Here is a 4,844-nt window from a genome sequence, read left to right as displayed (position 1 = left end):
CCAAAACGACAAAAGATGTTTTCATGTAAAAATTTAACCACAACCTTGTGGTCGTTAGTTTTAGTTGCGATAGCTTTTACCCATTTTGAAACATAATCAACCCCTACCAGAATGTATTCGAAACCAAAAGATGATGGGAAAGAGCCCATAAAGTCAATACCCCAGACATCAAATATTTCTACAATTAAAATAGGATCGAGAGGCATCATATCTCTACGGGAGATGGTACCCATCTGTTGGCACCGTTCACAAGTTTGGCAAAAGTTATGGGCATCTTTGAAAAGTGTGGGCCAATAAAATCTACTCTGTAAAATTTTTGCTGCAGTTTTTCTACCCCAAAATGTCCCCCACAAGCTTGTGAATGGCAGAATGAAAGAATACTTTGAAATTCGCATTCGGGGACATATCGATGGATTACTTGATTGGGACAATACTTGAATAGATCGGGATCATCCCAATAATAGAACTTTATTTGTGAAAAGAATCGGTTCTTGTCTTGAGTTGACCAATCATCAGGAATTCGTCCTATGGCAAGGTAATTCACTATATTTGCAAACCATGACGTTTTCATTCCTTGTACCTTAAATAATTGTTCATCTGGAAAAAAATCGTGTAAGGGTGAGGTATTTTTAGAGGGCTCAAGAAAAATTCTAGATAAGTGGTCCACTACGACATTTGCAATTCCTTTCTTATCACGAATTTCTAGGTCAAATTATTGTAGTAAAAGAATCCATCGAATCAGACGGGGTTTGATGTCCTTCTTTACAAGAAGGTATCGGAGGGCAGCATGATCAGTGAATACGGTAACATTGGATCCTAAAAGGTACGATCGAAACTTGTCTAGCGCGAATACTACAGCTAGTAACTCTTTCTCAGTGGTGGTGTAGTTCAATTGTGCGTCTGAGAGTGCTTTACTAGCGTAGTAGATGGCATGAGGTACCTTATCTAGCCATTGTCCTAAAACTGCCCCAATGGCATAGTCGGATGCGTCACACATCAGTTCAAATGGAAGGGTCCAATTAGGAGGCCGTATGATAGGTGCAGTGGTCAATTTCGAGCGAAGATTTTCAAATGCCTTTTTGCATGCTTCATTAAAGACAAAGGGAGTGTCCTTGGCAAGAAGATTGCACAAGGGTTTGGAAATCTTACTGAAATCCTGAATGAAGCGACGGTAGAAGCCAGCATGGCCAAGGAATGAACAGATTTGTTTCACAGTTTTGGGTGGAGGGAGATTGGAAATAAGATCGACTTTGGCTTTATCTACTTCAATGCCCCTCTTGGACACGACGTGTCCCAAAACTATGCCTTCTTGAACCATGAAATGGCTCTTTTCCCAACTTAACACTAGGTTGGTCTCCTTACATCTTTTCAAAACTAAAGTCAAATTATCCAGACAATCATCAAAAGATAGGCCAAAAACTGAGAAATCATCAATGAACACTTCTAGAAAGTTTTCCACCATATCTGAAAAAATGGCCATCATGCATCGTTGAAAAGTTGCGGGTGCATTGCATAGTCCAAAAGTTATCCTCCTATATGCAAATGTCCCAAATGGGCAGGTAAAGGTGGTTTTCTCTTGATCGTCCGGGTAAACAGATACTTGATTATATCCAGAATAACCATCTAAGAAGCAGTAGAAACCTTGACCAGCCAACTGTTCCAAAATTTGATCTATGAAAGGTAGAGGGAAATGGTCCTTCCTAGTCATTGAGTTGAGTTTTCTGTAGTCAATGCACACGCGCCACCCCATGGTTGTGCGTGTTTGTATCAATTCTCCTTCCGTATTTTCAACTACAGTGATACCTGATTTTTTTGGTACCACTTGTGTCGGACTTACCCACTTACTATCAGAAATTGGGTAAATGATTCCGGCAATCTAATAACTTCACCACTTCTTTCTTGACTACCTCCTTCATGTTAGGATTGAGTCTTCTTTGCATTTCTCGGATGGGCTTTGCATCATCTTCGAGGTGAATTCGATGCATGCAAACGGAGGGGTCAACTCCTTTCAAATCGGCTACAGACCATCCTATGGCATGTTTATTCTCTTCTAGCACCCTTAAAAGTTTAACTTCATGTTCCGTAGATAAGTTGGCCGCGATGATTACAGGGAGAGTATCTTTTGGTCCTGGGAAAGCATACTTAAGAGTTGTCGGAAGTGGCTTCAACTCAAGTTTAGGTGGAGAATCAATGGAAGGACAAAGTGGTGCGCTAGCAATGGGGGAAAGAGGTTCAGGTCGGATCTTCCAAGGAAGGGAACTCATGGGAGATTGGTTGTCGAGTAAGATGTTGACTTCTTCTATGGTCTTATCTATATCAAAGTTGTCAATATCAAAATGGGCCAAGCATGCCTCTAGGGGGTCATCTGCTAAGATATAGGGAAGGGCTTCCTCTACAAGATCATCCATTTTGTCAATTAGGCAACACTCGTCTCCCCTCACATGTTGGTCAGCGGCATGAAATACATTCAACTTAATTTTTCATGTTCCCAAATGATATATCCATTGCCCCAGTTCTACAGTTGATACATGCATTGGCTGTCGCTAAAAAGGGACGACCAAGAATCACAGGGATTTGTTTTTTTATGTTGGGCACATGTTCCATATCAAGGATGATAAAATCTACTGGAAAATAGAATTTGTCTACCTTGACAAGAACATCTTTAATCATCCTCCGTGGTATCTTTACAGATGGATCAGCCAATTGTAAGGATACCGAGGTAGGTTTTAATTCACCTAATCCAAATTTCTCATAGACTGAATAGGGTAAAAAATAAGTGCTTTCCACCTCTTTCTTGCTACAGTTGCAGGTTCTAAGAGTGCTCGGTCGATGGAGTTATTTCCTATGACACAAGAAATAGTGGGAGCGCTAGGATCTTTGAATTTTGGAGGGGTGTTGTGTTGGAGAATGGAACTTACCTGCTCAGTTAGGAGGATCTTTTTAGGCACATGTGTCCTAGATTTTCGCTTTTGGGTGTAAAGATCTTTGAAAAATTTGGCATAGGAGGGAACTTGTTTGATGGCATCAAGGAGCGGGAGGTTGATTTTAACTTGTTTGAAGACCTCCATCATCTCTTCTAGTGAAGTTCCCTTCTTGCCAAAGAGAGTGGGTGCATTAAGTGCTTCAGAAAATGGGGCCTTTGGAATGTGGGTTGTGGCAGATGGTGGACTAGCTGAAGAGGATTTTGGGTTTTCATGTGATACATTATTCTCCTCTTCTTCACCTTTCTTGTTGTTACCCTCCCCAACTTTATTATCTATCACACATCCACTCCTAAGGGTAGTCAAAGCATTGGCTTGCTCATGATTTAGTCGAGTTTCTTGAGCCATGTATTGTCCCCTTGGATTACTCATTGGTTGACTTGGAAGCTTGCCTTCCTCTCGCTTGTTTAATGCATTAGCTAGTTGACCCATTTGGGATTCTAGCTTAGCAATTGATTGCGTGTGAGAGTGCAATAGTTGTGTGTTTTCCTCCAAATCTTGAAGGGCAGTCAACACTTTCTCCTCAAAGGCTGTATTTCTTTGGATTGGAGGAGGAGGGTGTTGAAATTGAGTTGAGGGACGGTAGAGATGAAAATTCTAAGGGTTTTGAAAATTTTGGGAGTAGGGTTGGGCAGTATTCGAAGCTTGCTGCCTTCAAGAAAAATTTGGATGATTCCGCCATCCCGGATTATATGTATTGGAAAATGGGTCATTACCCGGTCTGGGTTGTGTTTGGGCAGCATTGATGTGTTCTTGCACGAGTTCGGGGAATTGGGATGCTGAGGGGCACTCATGAATAGGGTGCGATGGGCTAGAACAGATAGCACGCACTTGTGCTTGGGAAGAGCTAACGACATGTCCTTCTATCATCAGTTGGTCAATCTTATGGGACAATGCATCTACCTTGCTAGACAGGTCCATAGAATGACTTATTTCACAAATGATCCCTTTTCTTTGAGAACTCGGGGGTGCTTGACGAGAACAAGAAGCATGGTGGAGAGAGTTTTCATTAAGATTTTCAAATAATTGCCATGCTTTATGCTCATTTTGAAGCATGAAAGTCCCCCCGCATGCGGCATCAATCATCTGATGGTTTCGTTCAGTCAATCCATCATAGAAATATTGCACTAGCTGCCATTTAGGTATTTGATGATGTGGGCATTTTCGGATTAGGTCCCGAAATCTCTCACAAGTTTCATGAAATTCTTCTCCCTCAGTTTGGGAGAAGCTCGTGATAGCACGTCTAAACTGGTTCGTTCTTCCTATGGGAAAGTATTTTTTTAGGAATTCTTGTTGCATTTGATCCCAAGAACGAATCGAATCGGCTTCTAAAGAATTCAGCCATTGCTTAGCTCTATCTTTAAGGGAGAAAGGGAATAACCCAAGGAGACAACTCAAGAGGGGGGGTGAATTGAGTTTTAATTAATTATTGACAAATTAAAACTTAATGAGTAATTAATTAAATCTATTGCAAGCAGGTTAAATAGATTACTAGATGTAGTGAATGGAGAGAGTGGAAGAGACAATTAATCAATACAAACACAAGAGACTTTATAGTGGTTCAGAGCCAACTCTTGCTCCTACGTCTACTCCCCAAGCCGCACTTGGGAGTTCACTATAATTCCTAGGATTACAGCCGGTTGTTTTACAAGTTCACAACCCAACTTGTTGTTTTCGCGAGATCGTTGGTTTTAACTTTGGCTTACCAACAAACCTTACCAGCCTTGATTCAATCCCCTGATTGAATCAAGTAAGAAAAACAATTTAGGAAAATCACAAGGAAAGCTTCTATAAAGCAAATGTGAACAATATTAATAGAGAAAGGTTAGAAGCCCTCAAACAGATTTCGAAAGGAGAAGTAGG

General features: G+C 41.0%; 1 non-coding gene across 1 annotated transcript; it reads left to right on the top strand.

Moving 5' to 3' along the window:
- Nucleotides 1–4,125: 4,125 nt before the first annotated feature.
- Nucleotides 4,126–4,231, top strand: LOC120107728. Its single transcript, XR_005509402.1, has one exon. It is a non-coding gene; the product is annotated as a small nucleolar RNA R71 (small nucleolar RNA).
- Nucleotides 4,232–4,844: the final 613 nt, after the last annotated feature.

This window comes from Phoenix dactylifera, unplaced genomic scaffold, assembly GCF_009389715.1.
Source record: "Phoenix dactylifera cultivar Barhee BC4 unplaced genomic scaffold, palm_55x_up_171113_PBpolish2nd_filt_p 000990F, whole genome shotgun sequence".
NCBI lineage: Eukaryota > Viridiplantae > Streptophyta > Magnoliopsida > Arecales > Arecaceae > Phoenix > Phoenix dactylifera.
Note: the sequence above shows the minus strand (reverse complement) of the source record. Positions and strands in the feature narration are given on the sequence as shown.